We start from the raw sequence: 19,720 nt of genomic DNA, 5'->3' as shown, positions 1-19,720 counted from the left end.
CTTGTGCATCGTAGGCGCAGTGTGCAGTTTAAATTTCGATCAGACAATGCGTTTCTCAGGCACGTCTTGTTACATTTCATTGCAGAGAACAGTTGTTCACAAACATATGTGGAACCGAACATTGATATTATTGTAGCCGCCATTTTGTGCAAACGAGGAAATCTATCCTGAGGGAAGTGTCTGTAGAATTCCCAAATGTTTTTCTTGTTCTGAAATTTGTCTCTGTATTCTCTGTCACACTGCAGGTCAATTATTTCTAGTTGCAGCTCAGGACGAATCTCTTCAATATTCGCTGAATATGGAGAGGAGAACAGATCAAAATCACTGTCTAGTGCTGTCAGATCTTGAAAGCGTTGATCAAATTCTTCCTTAAGGGCAGCTAAACTATGTGAATAACGTTCACAGTCTTTGTGAACATCTTGCATGGATGATAGTTTAGGAAAACGAGCTAGATTTCCTGTTTCCAGCTGATTCACCCAAAGTGTCAATTTCATTTTAAAAGCTCGTACTCGATCTATGAAATGAGTAATTAGCAGATCTTTACCTTGTAGTGAAATGTTCAAAGCATTCAGATGGCTAGTTAAATCTGCTAAGAATGCGAGATCACATTTCCATGAAGGCTCTTTAAATTCAGGAACACACATGTTATTTATTTCCATGAACATATTTATCTCATCTAATAGGCAAAAAAATCGATTTAAAAATTCGCCTCGACTAAGCCAGCGGACCTCGCTGTAATAAGGTAGGCTACCACACTGTCTTTCTACATCCTCAAGAAAGCTTTTAAATTTCCTGTGTTGTAGCCCATGCTTCCTTATATAATTGGTTGTACGAGCAACAACACTCATTACAATTTTTCGAGTAAAACTCTTTGCACATAAGTTTTACTGGTGGATCACACATTAAACGCCCCATATTTCATTCGGCACAGTCAGTTTCTGCATTTTCTCCTTCAACAGCGCAACGACACCGGATTTCTTCCCTGTCATCGCTGGTGCACCGTCTGTAGACACTGAAACTAAAGAATTCCACGACAATCCTATATTTTCAACACTTTCTTCAATACTACTTAAAATATCACCCCCGGTTGTAGTGTTCTTCATGGCTACTACATCGAGGAGCTCCTCCCCCACCTGAAGATCTCTTTTAACACCTCTAATAAATATGGCAAGCTGCACTGTTCCAGTGATATCAACACTTTCGTCCAGAGCTAGAGAATACGCCACAAAATCTTTACATATATTTGCAAGCTGGCTCTGGACGTCGTCTGCCATGTCCTGTATGCGACGCATAATGGTCATCTTAGATAATGGCACAATCCGAAACTGTTCAACTTGAGATGGACACAAATGTTCCGCTGCAACTACCAAACATACTTTTATTAAATCGCCATCAGTGAAGGGGCGCAGGGATTTTGCTAAAAGCAAAGCAAAGAAAAAGCAAAGCAATCTGAGAGCTGCCTCAGTTGATTTTTCTTCGTCGTCCAGATCTTCTTCGGATAGCTTTCTTTTAAGTTTAATAACTTCCTGTGTACGATCTGGTCCATCACATTTTCCACTTCCGTATTCTTTCGCGTTTTCGACATATAATGTCGCTGCGAATTAAATTTCCTAAAAGAATTCAGCGTTTTGCAACACCATATTTTTCTGTAAACAGATACAATTCCTCCCAACTGCGAAAGCATGTTTGGGGTTACACAACGGTGACTTGGAATGATTCTTAACCAGCGAAGTGACTGTTACAGCTGATCGTTGTACTTTAAACGTTACACAGTCGGCGCGATTTCAATAGGCAAGCTCCGGCCCTATTCAAACGTGCGCGAGCATTTCCCCTCCCTCTCCTCCCTCCCTACGCCATGACCTTGCACCTGCTCGCGAGCACGTGCCTGAGCAGACGTGAGTACTCGCGCTCAAAACCGGCCAGTTGTTAAGCCCTGCAATAGACCATCATCGCCGGCCGGTATGGCCGTGCGGTTCTAGGCGCTTCAGTCTGGAACCGCGTGACCACTACGGTCGCAGGTTCTAATCCTGCCTCGGGCATGGATGTGTGTGATGTCCTTAGGTTAGTTAGGTTTAAGTAGCTCTAAGTTCTAGGGGACTAATGACCACAGATGTTAAGTCCCATAGTACTCAGAGCCATTTGAACCATTTGAACCAAGACCATCATCTCTTTACCCACACCCTCCAACATATTGTCTCATCCCACAATACTTCTCAACCAGTTCAAGTATTTCAGATACACGCCAAATTGCAATCCCCCAATGCTTTATTTCATAGAAAAATATCACATCACCACAAATGTGTTTTTAAACTGTATATGTTTTTCGTCCTTTTAGCTGTCCATCCTCAATTTTTTAAATTTAAAATGTGATAAGTCTTCATATTTTCATTTTTCTATTGCCTTTCTTATCTCTTTATGAATGCTCTTGGCTGAAGAGCGGAGTGTTGTGCCACTGACAGCCTACCCTCCACCCACATGGGGTGTGAGGGATGAAATTGCAACAAAGAACGATAACAAGTGTTTCAGCACGAAAATATTTCTTTGTACCGTTTTCTTTTTTACTTGTATACTCCGTTTCATTATACGAGTTGAAGCATTCCTAAGGCGAAACACAGAGCGAGGAAGTTCATGCAAGTGCAACGCTCTTGACTTATCATCCCCTCTCCCCTGTCCTATCCAAGCCTTCGCAGCAACACAGCACAATAATGCGTACGTTTATTGTTAACTTCTCAAAAACGAGTTTTTTCATCATAGGCCTGTAGTTCCCAGCGCTTGATCTGGACTTAGTTTAGTGCCTTAAGTCGGTGCAAATAACTTTTAAAGTAGAGTAAATAAATCGCTGAAAAGCGTAAATATGAAAACGCTAAGGTTATTGTATAATGTTCTTCAGTTTTCCTATTTCGTCGGATCGGTTCAAAATATGTACAATTTTGCAGGTGAGTATACAGCATTATAAATGATGCATATTACTGTTCCTTGTAAAAAACACACTTGAGTCCGTTTGCTATGGTAGGGTGGGGATCCTCCGAAGGGGATTACTGTGTACTTATTCTGAAGTTAAATTTCATTTTATTTATTTCAGAGATGGATATCATGAATTTGTTTCAACAGAAAGGTGTTCTGCTACACAGAAAACGAACATGCATGACTCATTAGAAGTTGCATCTGCAGTACTTTCGGAAGTGCGTCGCAGAACAACTAGATTATTAAATGATAACTAACTGAAACCTTCAGCTCCCGACAGGTGTTGTTGATATACCTCGATGTGGACAGCTGAAAATGTGTGCCCCGACCTGGATTCGAGCCCGGGATCTCCTGCTTACATGGCAGACGGTCTATCCATCTGAGCCACCGAGGACACAGATGAATAGCGCGACTGCAGGGACTTATCCCTTGCACGCTTCCTGTGAGACTGACATTCCCAACCGTCCACAATTCTACATATGTAGTGTACCTTATAGACATTTGCCCATCCACTCATTACTAGCGCACGCTTTGGCGATTCCAGTAAGAGTTTGGGCAACCTGTGCGCATTCGCACAGACGAAGGTCAATGGCTGGGTAGCATTTAAGTATGTATATGAAGACAATAACTGTTCTCGAAAGAACAGAATACTGTTGATGACCGTGCAGCTTTTCCCTGGAATAAATGATGACTAACTGAAACCCTCAGCTGAGGTCATCATTTATTCCAGGGAAAAGCTGCACGGTCATCAACAGTATTCTTTTCTTTCGAGAACAGTTATTGTTTTCATATAACTAGTTTATGTTCAAATGACTTAGGGGTTTGCTGCCGGGTAACGACGTCAACCGCCGCCCATATTTCGACAGGAGCACACCCTGCCATTCTCAAGGCACAAATACAAGGAGGAAGCAATGTGCAAGGGAATTATTTCATTTAATGATGGCGTCTAATGTTTCTGAATTTTATTGGGATTGGGTGGACGGTGCCTCTTGGTCGCAGTCTGACTGGGAATTTCAGTCCGTAACTGCTCGTTATTCGGCGAAGTTTGAACGTTTCCTTGGCTCATTGTCTAATTCTAATTTAAATTCTCAGCGTTCTGTGATCAGTCTCACGGGGAAAACGTTTGACGACGCAGCTTTGTCCGTGCTGGGGAAAGGTTTGAATTTCGCACCGACGCCTCAGAGTTTGCCAGTCGTTGATTTTATTAGTTCTATTGAACAGGCTGTTTATAAACTACCTTCCGAGGCTGCGGAAGAGGTTAAGAGGGAAGCTTGTCGTGTGTTGACTGGTGCCCGTCCACCCAAGTGTAACATTACAGCTGCTGAGGCGGCTGCTTTACGTTCACTCAGAATGTATCCTGATATTGTAATTTTACCTGCGGACAAGGGAAATGCAACGGTATTGTTGAACAAGCACGATTACATTCAAAAGACGCAGTGTCTACTTTCTGATTCGGCGTATCGCAAAATCGGTACTGACCCTACTAAGAGGGTTGAGCGGAAGACTAATAACCTCCTGAAGAAAAGTTCTTTGTCACAGGAGACTATCAAGAGTCTTAACTTGGTTCAAATGGCTCTGAGCACTATGCGACTTAACTTCTGAGTTCATCAGTCGCCTAGAACTTAGAACTAATTAACCTAACTAACTAACCTAAGGACACCACACACATCCATGCCCGAGGCAGGATTCGAACCTGCGACCGTATCGGTCGCCCGGCTCCAGACTGTAGCGCCTAGAACCGTACGGCCACTACGGCCGGCAGTCTTAACTCTTACTGTGCTGTACCTCCTAGATTATATGACCTGCCTGAGGTCCATAAACAGGCTGTCCCATTGAGGCCTATTGTTTCTAATATTGGTGCTCCGACATATCGTGTAGCTAAACATCTTGCTAATTCGTTGAGCTCACTATAGTTCAATTCTTTTATCTTGGAGGCTCGCGCATGCCCGCCCAGACGCGGGAGATTGCTGGGTTGTCAGTTGCAAACGACGCACGCGCCAAGAGAAGCAGCGCCATAGTATAGTATAGTTCGCAAACTTACGTTTAGGGGGGAGCGCGTAGTTTATGAAGTAAAGCCATCACGGCTGCATTAACCCTTTCGCTGCTACAGAGACGGTCTCCCCGCATTCCGCGCTGTGCGAGACTTCGTCATCACAGCACTGCACTGCTCGCCTGTGCTGACACATGGTGTTCCGACTGCTTTGACACACAAAAATTTGATTTTTACACATCTTCTTGACTGGTAGCTTCCCCCAATAAATGACTTAATTTTGTTTCGATGTTCAACGCAGTTATTGTGCAGCATTAATTGTAGTAAGCCATTGCACGAAATTTTGAAGACTTAACAGAGGTAAAAGTCCATAGTGTATATTTTCCGTATGGTCGATTTTAGTTGCCACAATGTTCAGAATGAAATGTGGACAAGATACCTAAATTTCATATAAAGTTTACTGTATAACAATGTCTCATTTAATTCAAGTACCGTCCGCAGCTCGTGGTCGTGCGGTAGCGTTCTCGCTTCCCGCGCCCGGGTTCCCGGGTTCGATTCCCGGCGGGGTCAGGGATTTTCTCTGCCTCGTGATGACTGGGTGTTGTGTGATGTCCTTAGGTTAGTTAGGTTTAAGTAGTTCTAAGTTCTAGGGGACTGATGACCATAGATGTTAAGTCCCATAGTGCTCAGAGCCATTTGAATTCAAGTACCAGATAGGTGTCGTATGTAATATTGAGAAATATTCCGTATTTCGGGACTGTAATAAAACTTTTATTTATACCAGAGTCATTTCGCTTGTTTCTAAAAAGTTCTCATTAAAACAAAGTTGGCGAAGTACACAAAACTGAACTGTGGACGTAATAAAACATAGAAACTAAAATATATTGTCAGTGAGGCGCAGTGCGCAAACAATTTGTGTTTGTCAGAATGGACAGCAAACATTCAATATGATGATGTTGCCAAAGCAGCGAAGCAAAGAATTACGTCAGACAATCAAGTAGCTCGGCAACGTACGAGCCGAAATTCTGCTCTAAATAATACTTTTAATTCTGTCGCAAGAGAATATATCTCAATATGAATAGTAAAACAGCGACTGCGGAAGAGAAGATATACAAACAAAACAGATAACATGAATATTGTATGTGTGCCTTTTCATTATTTTTAATTGCTGTGAAAAGAAATATTTGAGGACAAAATTAGAAAAACCGAAAAATTTTTTATGATTATAATGAAGAGACAAAGCACTAGATATTTCAAAAAAATACATTCAAACGAATAAAATTCATGAAGTAAGACACTTTGACATTGTTTTTAAATAAAGAAAATATTAAGTACCGAAGAAGATTTTAACTCAGAACCTCCCGCGCGGAAGCCGTACACCTTAACTATTTTTTTCTTTTTAAATCTCATTTTGTTCGTTTTCGCTCGTTGTATTTGCTAGGTGCGGTCGTCGCAAGAGACCCGTTTCAGTTCGTCGTTAACCCACTAACTCAGTTTTTTTTATTAGAGTGGGCAGCTAACCCTGTGACCGAACACGCTGAGTTACCGTGCCGGCACCATTAGGCTGACGCAGCTCGTATTGGAACAGAAATCGTGGAGGACTCTAAAACATTACACAAAATACCGACAAACACTGTTGTTATGACTATGAATTACTCACGTTTCGTCGAAGTACAATAAGAAATAAAGAATTACCGCTGTTCTTTTTTGCGAAAAAGCGGTTCGTGAGAATGATACAAACAGGTGTTTCCTTGCTATTGCCTGAATTAGGAGGCTTATTGCTTGTTTGGTTTAAATTAATTAGTACAATATGTAGTAACTGATATAAAGAAATGCTTTTTCCAAACTTTCTATAAAAGAACGTCTGCTATCAAGACATTGCTATTGTTCAATTACTTTATGACTGAACGTTTCTAAAACTGAAGACACTCGTCCGTGCTCTGCACCCCAGTCGAGCTCTGGCAACGTCGTTCTCTGTTCATTGGTTGACTGTGTTTTGTGACGTCAGATGCGTAGAACGAACCTAAACTCGGCCGTCGTCGTAAATGATGCGCACTATAGTAGGTAGGTGTGAACACCACATTAAGAACCCTGCAGTCAGTTTTGATGTGGTTTCTCTTTTCACTCACGTTTCTCTCTCTCTGATTCGTTGCAGCTAATTGAGGTTAAGTTTGGTGTAGATTTAACAAATTTGTTTCGACATATGCTGACTTCCACTTATTTTTTATTCAATGGTCAGTACTACGAACAGACTGATGGAGTTGCAACGGGACTCGTTGTCACCTATTGTGGCTAATTTGTTTATGGAGGACTTTGAGGAACGTGCTTTGGAGTGAGCGACCTTGAAATCAGCGTGGTTTTTCAGATATGTAGACGATACTTCAGTTGTTTGGCCTCATGGTAGTAAGAATTTAAACCGGTTTTTGGAACACCTGAATTCAATCCACCCGAATATTCAGTTCACTATGGAGGTGGAAAAGAATGGATGCCTTCCCTTCCTTGATGTGTTGGTCAGAAGGAAGACTGATGGTACGTTGGTACATTCTGTTTATAGGAAGCCTACTCATACTGACTTGTATCTGCGAGCTGATAGTTGTCACCATCCAGCTCAGCATGATGGAGTACTTCGCACCTTAGTTCACAGGGCCCACGTTATCTCAGACCCTGAAAGTTTGGCAGCTGAGCTATCACACCTCGAAGTCACCTTTCGTCAGAATGGTTATAGCGAGAGGCAGATCAAACGTGCGTTGCGCTATCAGCCTTCTGTGCAACGGGTGAGTGACGATAGCAACGAAGTGGCACCTAAGTTTACGGCCTTTTTGCCTTATTCAGGAAGCATTTCCAACAGGATTGGAAGTATTGTGCGGAAATGTGATATGAAATGTGTTTTTCGACCACCTTCTAAGATTAAGGCCCTGTTGCCGTCCGTAAAAGATGATCTTGGTTTGCGTAAGGCTGGTGTCTATCGTATTCCTTGCAGTTGTGGCATGTCATATATTGGTCAGACAAACAGGACTGTGGAAGACCGGTGTATTGAACATAAGCGTCACACACGCTAGCAACAGCCGAACAAATCCGCTATTGCAGGACATTGCCTTGATACCGGTCGTCCTATGGAATACAACAACACAGAGATTCTGGCTTGCACGTCGAGCTATTGGGATAGTGTTATTAAGGAAGCTGTTGAAATCAAACTACACTCCTGGAAATTGAAATAAGAACACCGTGAATTCATTGTCCCAGGAAGGGGAAACTTTTGTGACACATTCCTTGGGTCAGATACATCACATGATCACACTGACAGAACCACAGGCACATAGGCAACACAGCATGCGCAATGTCGGCACTAGTACAGTGTATATCCACCTTTCGCAGCAATGCAGGCTGCTATACTCCCATGGAGACGATCGTAGAGATGCTGGATGTAGTCCTGTGGAACGGCTTGCCATGCCATTTCCACCTGGCGCCTCAGTTGGACCAGCGTTCGTGCTGGACGTGCAGACCGCGTGAGACGACGCTTCATCCAGTCCCAAACATGCTCAATGGGGGACAGATCCGGAGATCTTGCTGGCCAGGGTAGTTGACTTACACCTTCTAGAGCACGTTGGGTGGCACGGGATACATGCGGACGTGCAATGTCCTGTTGGAACAGCAAGTTCCCTTGCCGGTCTAGGAATGGTAGAACGATGGGTTCGATGACGGTTTGGATGTGCCGTGCACTATTCAGTGTCCCCTCGACGATCACCAGTGATGTACGGCCAGTGTAGGAGATCGCTCCCCACACCATGATGCCGGGTGTTGGCCCTGTGTGCCTCGGTCGTATGCAGTCCTGATTGTGGCGCTCACCTGCACGGCGCCAAACACGCATACGACCATCATTGGCACCAAGGCAGAAGCGACTCTCATCGCTGAAGACGACACGTCTCCATTCGTCCCTCCATTCACGCCTGCCGCGACACCACTGGAGGCGGGCTGCACGATGTTGGGGCGTGAGCGGAAGACGGCCTAACGGTGTGCGGGACCGTAGCCCAGCTTCATGGAGACGGTTGCGAATGGTCCTCGCCGATACCCCAGGAGCAACAGTGTCCCCAATTTGCTGGGAAGTGGCGGTGCGGTCCCCTACGGCACTGCGTAGGATCCTACGGTCTTGGCGTGCATCCGTGCGTCGCTGCGGTCCGGTCCCAGGTCGACGGGCACGTGCACCTTCCGCCGACCACTGGCGACAACATCGATGTACTGTGGAGACCTCCCGCCCCACGTGTTGAGCAATTCGGCGGTACGTCCACCCGGCCTCCCGCATGCCCACTATACGCCCTCGCTCAAAGTCCGTCAACTGCACATACGGTTCACGTCCACACTGTCGCGGCATGCTACCAGTGTTAAAGACTGCGATGGAGCTCCGTATGCCACGGCAAACTGGCTGACACTGACGGCGGCGGTGCACAAATGCTGCGCAGCTAGCGCCATTCGACGGCCAACACCGCGGTTCCTGGTGTGTCCGCTGTGCCGTGCGTGTGATCATTGCTTGTACAGCCCTCTCGCAGTGTCCGGAGCAAGTATGGTGGGTCTGACACACCGGTGTCAATGTGTTCTTTTTTCCATTTCCAGGAGTGTATAAAGCAACCTTATAAACAGAGATGCTGGATTTGTTTTAAATGCTGCTTGGAATCAGGCTCTGTTTCTCATCAAAAAACAGAGGGACAGAATTACTGCTTCCTCACCTGTCGATTAATGGTCACCATCGATATTTCTGATGTTGGTTATCTTTGGTTGTGTGTTGACTCTACGGTTACTTGTTCTGTGTGTGGTATCTTCCTTGTTTCTCCTCTGTTAACCGAGGTATTAAATTCCCTTGCACATTGCTTCCTCCTTGCATTTGTGCCTTGAGAATGGCAGGGTGTGCTCCTGTCGAAATATCGGCGGTTTTGGACGACGTCACCCGGCAGCAAACCCGTAAGTTATTTGAACATTCAATTCGCCGGGAAAAGTTACGGTCTCACAACTAGTTTATTGCCAACACGAACTAACTTCACATTATTTGTCTAAAAGAGTATTCACCACTACCGGTCACTGAAGTGTCATTGCCGCAGTGTTCACCCACCATTAGCTTTGAGTCTCCTGATATCACTACTCTCGAAGCGACTGCGTCAGATGACGTCACCCCATCAACTTCAGTGTCTACTGTCAACAAGCCAGGGAAGACTCATTCATTAGCAATCAGTCACAGCTTTGGTTCAGGCGAATGCGTACACATGTCAGTGACAGGCGATGTCAAATATCTGTTGCTAACACGCCCATGTGCTCTAAATTTGTCTCGTAATGTCAAAAAGGATGTTGACAACAAAAAATATATAAAAAGGCTCTTTTTAGAAAACTTTACTAGAAAAGTATTCATGGCTAATATACTCACACAGTTGATGGGAGCGCTTTGTAACTTTTTTACTCTTTCCAAATCAGTTTTAAAGAGAGGAATATCCGGTGCTTTCGTGTTTTTTTAAGGATCATCAACATTATATACATTTTCATGATGATGCTCGAGGCCATGGAAAGAGCAGTTGGCGCCTCGAGTCTACATAAGGCCATACGTCTTTGCGAATCCATAGAAATGAGAGAGAGAAACGTGATCGAACAATGTCGTCTTATAAATGTCAATAGAACAAACTGAAATCAATTCTTGCTACTTTAATGTTTTGTGGTACATGAAATATCCATTACAGGAAAGTATTGGAGTGAAGGAAATTTTCAAGATTTACTTTTGTTTAGAGTTAGTGCGGGCAACAAAGTGTTGGAGGGCCACTTACAAAACCACAGTGCAAAAGCAAAATATATGTTGCATAGAGTTCAAAACAATTTAATAAGCATATTTGCTTCTATGTTACAACTCGAGATAGTTGTAGAGGTAAACAGATCAGCAGCGGTTTCATTATTGGAAGATGTACGGCTGATATTAGCGGAAAAGGACAACTGTCGGCGAGAGTTCGATTTTTAGACAAGAAATTGAACTTTACAGTAAAAGAAGCGTTTTTAGCTTTTGCAAAGCTAACTGCATTGGACGTTGAGAGAATTTCTTCATCTATGTTAAAATGATATGATTAAGTTACTTAGCTTAGGTTTTGACGGCTGTTCGACAGTCGCAGGCCACCAAACTGGAGTCCAAGCCAGGATCAGAGAAAAGTATCCTTGAGCAACTATTTCTAATGTGCATTGTACATACTTAACTTAGTGCTGATGACGTTAACAGGTTCCAGGATATTTGTAAACTGTCGGAACAGTAAATGTAGTTACTAGTTTCTTTAGAGAAAGGGCATTGCGTACGAAAACAGTGCAAACATTACACTGTTCTGTGAAACTAGGTGGTCACACAACTATATATCAATAAAGGTATTCAGAGAAAACTTCTTGGCAGCAAAGGGTAGCCTCAGTCACCCTGAAAACGACAGTGAAAAGAATCAGGACATCAGACCACGTGCTAGGCGACTAAATAGCGCAACATCGTCAGCTGCTTTTTATTATTTGCCTACACATTACCTCAAGGTAGTCCTCGTATCTAGGGCCAATAGTGAACACGGTCGAATATACTGACATTGGACATTGGTCACCACTCTGTCTGCAGATACAACACTGAGACGCTAGCCAATTTTCAAAAGCAGAGAGAAAGCAATGACGAATTAACAAACATTTTCGAGCCAGTGGAAAAAAAATTGTAAGGATTTAGACACAGATATAAAAATCCCAAGATTGCCTTGAAGGCAGCCCCAGGGATGCAATTTGAATGTCAAGTTCTCAACGCCCAACGACTACTTCAAAGCGACAATTTACAATCAATACATCGAATCTAAAATCACGTACTTAACACAAGATTTGAAAAAGGTAAAGACATACCTTTCTAAGGTGGAATTTTTCCCCCATGTTTAATGAAAATGTAGCAGAAAGAAGATTTAATGAGAGACTAAAACGTTTGCAATAGTTTTATCAAATCAATAACGTTGAAGCAGGAGCCAGATTATGGTACGAAGCCTGGACCAATAAAGAGTGTTTGAAACAAAAAAGCAAAGCTCCGTGATATACTTGCAGAAACTGGCTTTTGCTCAGCAGTTAGAGGACTGCATATATTCTGCAAAATTATACCCCCCACAGCCTACACGTAGAGCGTTCCTTCAATGCACTGCGTAGAGTGAAGACGTGGATCGGAAGTGCAACTGTCGCGGACCGTCTGTCATACTCTTCTTAGTGTCCACAGCAAATGAGCGAAAAATACTGATTCTGAAGACAACGTGATTGACTTGTTCAGCCAAAACAAGAGAAGTTTGCAGTTTTCTTCCGCAGATAAGTATTAGTGTCAAATCCATAAAGTAACCAATGCTTTTTGATAGATACTCATGTAAGATCTAGAGAAGTTTGCATTTTTAGTTTGTTTGCTGTATAAAGTACAAGGGCCTTTCTCCTCGACTTGTGTTGCTAAATATTCCCTGGTTTCAATGAAATGGTTAAAATAACTTACTATTTTTTTATAAAAAAATGGCTCTGAGCACTATGGGACTTAACTTCTAAGGTCATCAGTCCCCTAGAACTTAGAACTACTTAAACCTAACTAACCTAAGGACATCACACACATACATGCCCGAGGCAGGATTCGAACCTGCGACCGTAGCGGCCGCGCGGTTCCAGACTGTAGCGCCTTTAACCGCTTGGCCACCACGGCCGGCTATATTTTATAGAGTGTGGGTACCGTGGCCTAGTATTTTTGTAACGGGACAAAGTTTTTAACCGAGGCAGAACTATAATCTTATATGGCTGCTTAGGAGTCGCCATTCGTCTTCCAAAATATTAAAAACTGGCAACCCATTAGTCATCGCACGGGCTGCGCTAATGGTAAGTATCTACGATCGGAAGAGTTGTCTGTCGTGGCGGTAAATCTGTTTACGGACCGCTGTGTAGGGTTGTGTATATATTCAGAGAACAATGCTAGGAAAGCGAATATAAACGCTTTCGTATAACTGAAACGTTTCACGCAATGCACGCTAGGAAAGTTCCATACGTTAAGTGGCGTATGGAGTGAGTCTCGCGCAATGATGAGAGCACAGCACGATTTAATTTATAGGGTTCGAACGCACGTAATTATTCTGTGTGATTAGTCGTTCCATGTTTGTGTGATCGAATAAAATGAAAAAATTCGTAACGCAAGGTTTCTCCGGACTACGTAGTATCAAACAACGACTTCTGCATGGAAGGAGACGTCCAGGGAAGCAGCAGTGTGATAGTGAACAATGATAAGACAGCTGGAATAGACCATTTGACGTATATGACCAGCTGGAGTGTAAAGATTTATCGCAAATGTATATGTCGAATCACAAGCCCAGGTGTGAATAAAGGTATCGGTAACTACATTACAAATTTTATAAAGTGTCCACACATGCGACCAAGAGAAACTGTTACATACCTCTTGGCTAAGCAACACGGTATTACCAGACTGGAGGCTACAACTGCAGAATGGATTGTGTGTCTGACCCTCTGTAAAACTGTTGAAGTCTTTTAAACTATGACTAAGAGTACTTACAATGTGGTCCACTGTACTCTGTGCCAAACGCCCTCATGTGGTGTCAGCTAACTACTAACTTACAGGACAGTTGCTGTGTGGTATTTATCAACGTTCTGCTGGTTGTCTTCTGGGGTAATAAGAATACCCGAAAATTGACTGATGTGCAAGTAAGTCTGCCCGACTCTCATGAATGAGACGAACTTATAAGTTATGCTCTGCCGGCATACAATTTTAATTATCCACCTGTAAATTACGTGGAGACTCTTAAAACTGACTCCAACATAGACAATATAAGTACTGTCCAGAAGTGCAATATTACAGCAGTAGAAGTATATTTGTCCCAATCCAGGACATTGTTCTCTAGAATACCGTCGGATACAGACATCGCCGAGTTGAGATTTGTTCCTACAAATAGTATTATACCACAAGTCTTATGAAAAATAAGCAATCTATCAAACGGGCTTAAATCATTCATCATTAAAGAAATTACTCCATTCTGTTGTGTTAATGTCTTAAGTGCACAAAAAAGAAAACTGGAAATACAAGAGGTCGAAGCGAAAAAACGAAAACTGGAGTACATGGCGAAAAGAATTATCACAAAGGAGGAGTATAAATTGTTCCTAGAAAGAAGAAGAAGCCCCTGGGATGGACAGGCAAAACTAACAATTTACTTTACACTCAGAATACAGGAAAACCAGGATGCAAGTGGAGAATATCAGCTGTTAGAATTTTCTGTAAATAGCTGCGGTAAGAGGCAGTATGTTGGAGAACTGGCCGAAAATGTCGGCACCAAGAACATATACTACATTAAGGGACAGACGAAAAATCTGTTTATAAAGCCCCATTCTCATCTGGATCTGAATAAAAGGGATGGTTACATTGTTTCTGAATCCTGTCGACTCAGTTTTGTGTACTTAGTAACAAAACAACCGTTTGCAAAGGTTCAAACTGATGGAGTAACATCATTCAAGAGGAATTAGCTTGTAAAAATTGAGTTGAAGTTCAGTACGGAAATTCCGAAAGAATGTGGAGCTGATGATCTGTCAACATGTACCCAGGATACTATGGAGTGTTTAAATAACTGTGTTATACCGGAAATGAGAGGGAAAATTAAAATTCCCGAATGCTCTCGGCTGTAAGAACTGCAAGAAGCAATAAAGGAGATAGTTTACAGGAAAAAATCTAGGCATATATTACAAACCAACAACATAACTTCTTTGTACTTGTCAAATTACTGACTGGAGAGTGAAACATATGATTCACATGTAGACATAAATAATAGCTTAAAATTTATGTGGGATGTTATTAAAACTACACCAAACAAAAATAAGAAATAGTTATTTCTGTGTGAATGTATATGGAAAAATTAATAAAAGTTTTTCTACGAGAATATTTGCTTTCGTATTCTCTACTCAGTCCTAAGACAGTGTCTTATTTACAGTGATTTGTGTATGTGCATTTGGATGCATAGGGCAAGGCAGTATAGGGTCAGGCTGACCTTGAAAAGTAGTTGAACGCATAGTAAACTTTGTTTCTTACATGTATGGAATGGCCGATCAGCCCACAGTGCAGTATACAGCTTCTTCAGATTTCGCAACCCCAGACAGAATGAACCAGAGCCGCTCGGCTTGGGTTTTGCTCCCCTTTCCGATCACGCGTGTGTATATGTTCACCTTGCTGTGTGCTTCTGTCCACAGTACTACTCAAACCTACCCTACAGCTACCCTTAATTGTTTAACAATTTACAAGAGTCAAACAGATCGCTTAAGGGTAGCTGCTGCCGGAAGAATTGCCTCCTACCGACCTACAAGTGTATAGCTACTGAGGATACGTGGTAAGAAGGGGTAGGGCAGAAAACTGCGCATAAAAATTTTCATGAAAAATAAAAAGAAAACATAGTTGTAAACAGCAGATCATAATGCTACACATGCGCTGGGAACAGAAAAATCATTGTAATAACACAAGTACCTAAAAACTGGTCCCAAACGATCTCACCAGGAGAGATTGGCGGTAGCTGCTGATGCGTTCAGCTCGATGTGCAGCTACTGACTAACTCGCTCTTGCCTCCTGCTATACCTCCCCTCCTTCCTCCTACTGCCCTCCCCTATCTAGAGAAACCAATTTGTCAGGTGTGAACTAGCCTGTCGCTGATTGTACACAAAGAGAGCTAAACGAAATCCTTTATAAATGCACAACACGTGATTACACAAGAACCCGACTGCGAGACCGCAGCAATTTCTACATCTAAAATGGCTGCAAGTAGTCCGTTTGCACTATCCAATCAGATTAATTGTTTAACAATTTACAAGAGTAGTGCCATGGGAGCACTATGGGACTTAACATCTGACGTCATCAGTCCGCTAGAACTTAGAACTACTTAAACCTAACTAACCTAAGGACAGCACATAAATCCATTCCCGAGGCAGGATTCGAGCCTGCTACCTTAGAGGTCGCGCGGTCCCAGACTGTAGCGCTTAGAACCGCTCGGCCACCCCGGCCGGCGGCTGATAAGTGTTTGATTTGTAAGTGTTATGTTTTTCAGTGACCTTGTAGCGCTGGTGGGAAATGGATGGGATTGGTAAATGTGGCACCTCAAGTACAATAATTTTCCCACAAAAAGTTTTTGTTCACTTTTTCTGCAGGACTAGTAGCTTGCGCACAGTGAGCGAGAGAATATGAAAATCGTCCACGTGGTAGTGGAAGGATACTGGATGAATATAGTCTGGATAATTTGTGCATCGCGCGTTACACTCCCTCAAAACAGAGAGACAGATTCTAACTTAAATAATAGTCTAAATGTGTTAAACCTGTAACATAAGACTGTAACTTCTCATCAATAGATTTTGTCAGCATTTCAAATTTTTAATTCGGTCAATAGTACTAGCCAATAAAATTTTACTTTTTTTCTGCTGCTTTTTCGACTGTCCCTAATCACATTCCTTTAAGGATGAGGTGGAGCTGCTTGTCACAATTAGTGATCCACCACTCACATGTATATGATCATCGCTGGCATGTAGATGTCTTTCGTGACTCTGAGTAGTTGTTTGTAATCGCCAATTTAACTATGTATCTCGATTTGAAATGGCCGTTCTCGATTACGATGGTGTGATAACAACATCTTCAGTGGCAAACAACCATCCAGAGCAAATTTTGTTGTAATAGGTACGTCCGTCTGGAGCACCCATCTTCTTCAGTCTGTGATTTCCTTTGTCACATGCAAGAAGCCCCATCTGAGAATAACATTCTGTGAAAATGACAAATTCGATTGGCTGTGTTCTCTCACTGATATTTACTCATGCAACACATATTCCTGTCAGTTGGATGTATTTCCCACTTGCAGCCTTTGGCACAGTCGCTTTAATATCACGAAACATAGTCTTTTTTAACTGGCGACAATAAGCATTTGATACTGCAGTAAAGGAAGCCCCTGGGTCGACTAGAGTCTGACCTAGATGGCCATCAATGATGACATCGATAAGTTCATCTAGGTGACTGTCGTCCGTGGAGGATTTTCATCTTGGACCGCCCCACCTCCGTAGACGGGGGTCTCGCTTCGTTTTCTTGAATACAGTTGGTGATTGGCTGGTACCAATGTCAGCGACAGGGAACAGGTACGTAGTGTTGCAAAACTAAACTCCTGGAAATTGAAATAAGAATACCGTGAATTCATTGTCCCAGGAAGGGGAAACTTTATTGACACATTCCTGGGGTCAGATACATCACATGATGACACTGACAGAACCACAGGCACATAGACACAGGCAACATAGCATGCACAATGTCGGCACTAGTACAGTGTATATCCACCTTTCGCAGCAATGCAGGCTGCTATTCTCCCATGGAGACGATCGTAGAGATGCTGGATGTAGTCCTGTGGAACGGCTTGCCATGCCATTTCCACCTGGCGCCTCAGTAGGACCAGCGTTCGTGCTGGACGTGCAGACCGCGTGAGACGACGCTTCATCCAGTCCCAAACATGCTCAATGGGGGACAGATCCGGAGATCTTGCTGGCCAGGGTAGTTGACTTACACCTTCTAGAGCACGTTGGGTGGCACGGGATACATGCGGACGTGCATTGTCCTGTTGGAACAGCAAGTTCCCTTGCCGGTCTAGGAATGGTAGAACGATGGGTTCGATGACGGTTTGGATGTACCGTGCACTATTCAGTGTCCCCTCGACGATCACCAGTGGTGTACGGCCGGTGTAGGAGATCGCTCCCCACACCATGATGCCGGGTGTTGGCCCTGTGTGCCTCGGCCGTATGCAGTCCTGATTGTGGCGCTCACCTGCACGGCGCCAAACACGCATACGACCATCATTGGCACCAAGGCAGAAGCGACTCTCATCTCTGAAGACGACACGTCTCCATTCGTCCCTCCATTCACGCCTGTCGCGACACCACTGGAGGCGGGCTGCACGATGTTGGGGCGTGAGCGGAAGACGGCCTAACGGTGTGCGGGACCGTAGCCCAGCTTCATGGAGACGGTTGCGAATGGTCCTCGCCGATACCCCAGGAGCAACAGTGTCCCTAATTTGCTGGGAAGTGGCGGTGCGGTCCCCTACGGCACTGCGTAGGATCCTACGGTCTTGGCGTGCATCCGTGCGTCGCTGCGGTCCGGTCCTAGGTCGACGGGCACGTGCACCTTCCGCCGACCACTGGCGACAACATCGATGTACTGTGGAGACCTCACGCCCCACGTGTTGAGCAATTCGGCGGTACGTCCACCGGGCCTCCCGCATGCCCACTATACGCCCTCGCTCAAAGTCCGTCAACTGCACATACGGTTCAGGTCCACGCTGTCGCGGCATGCTACCAGTGTTAAAGACTGCGATGGAGCTCCGTATGCCACGGCAAACTGGCTGACACTGACGGCGGCGGTGCACAAATGCTGCGCAGCTAGCGCCATTCGACGGCCAACACCGCGGTTCCTGGTGTGTCCGCTGTGCCGTGCGTGTGATCATTGCTTGTACAGCCCTCTCGCAGTGTCCGGAGCAAGTATGGTGGGTCTGACACACCGGTGTCAATGTGTTCTTTTTTCCATTTCCAGGAGTGTAACTTCCCCGGGGTATGGCTATGAGATTCGGCTCACAGGTCGACTATAATCGCCTGTGAATAACTGCTGTGAGGAGAACTGTTGTGATGGATGAGGTCTGGCGGCACAGAAATCGTAGGACTGTCGTCTTGTTTCTCTTCAGAAGCGTACTCATCCACAATGAGAATACATTGGGATGTTGTTCAAGACTGTCCAATTTTCTGTTCTCCTGCTAGGCGTTTTTCTTGGTGAAGGAGATGGTTCCGCCCACGTTGGATACTGTTTGGCAGTTTGACCGCGGCGGCAGTCTGAGTTGGTTGAGACCACTCCTCATGGTGCATTCGGTTCGTGGTGGGGACTCGTGCTATTATCTCGTAACGTATCAGGTCAACATTCAAGGCTGCTACCTGTGGTGAACTCGACCCGACGTTTATGGCTGCCATACGCTGCTGAATCTCTTCCTTTACTATCTTGGAACAAGTGGACCATTTCCTCTACCTGGGAAGCATACTGTCATCCAACTGCTCATCTGGAAAAGATGTGGAGAATGGATTACGTGCTGCACATGTAGCAGTTGGTCGTCTTACAAAGCGTCTCTTCCTGAATAAAGACCTAACACTGTACACCAAACTGATGGTGTACAAAGCTGTAGTCATTTCCACCCTTCTATATGGTTGCGAAACCTGGACGTTATATCACTGCGATCTGAAGAAACTAGAACGCTTCAACCAACAGAAGCTAAGATATATCATGAACCTGAAATGGGATGACTTCATATCCAACACGGCTGTTCTAGAGAAAGCAAAAATGCATAGCATGGAAGCTCTTATCATTGGGCATCAACTCAGATGGGTCGGACATGTCCAGCGGATGAAAAATGACTGACTTCCACGCCAAATGCTGCACAGCGAAGTGAGGACAGGTAAAAGGCCACGAGGTGCCCCTCTCAAACGTTACAAGGATCAGTACAAGAAAAATCTGAAAAACTTGAACATCGATCCGAGTAACTGGTCCACAATAGCAGAAGACCGAAGTCGCTGGCGCTCAGTTACCTCAAATGCTCTTCAAAACTTTGAGCTGGAACGTCGAAGAATGGAGAATGACAAATGCCAGAGACGTAAACTCCTCCAGGCTCAGCCACGTCCTCCACCTTCCATCAGCTGTAATGTCTGTGGCCGCCTGTTCCACGCTAG

Source organism: Schistocerca nitens, chromosome 10 (assembly GCF_023898315.1).
Source record: "Schistocerca nitens isolate TAMUIC-IGC-003100 chromosome 10, iqSchNite1.1, whole genome shotgun sequence".
NCBI lineage: Eukaryota > Metazoa > Arthropoda > Insecta > Orthoptera > Acrididae > Schistocerca > Schistocerca nitens.
Note: the sequence above shows the minus strand (reverse complement) of the source record.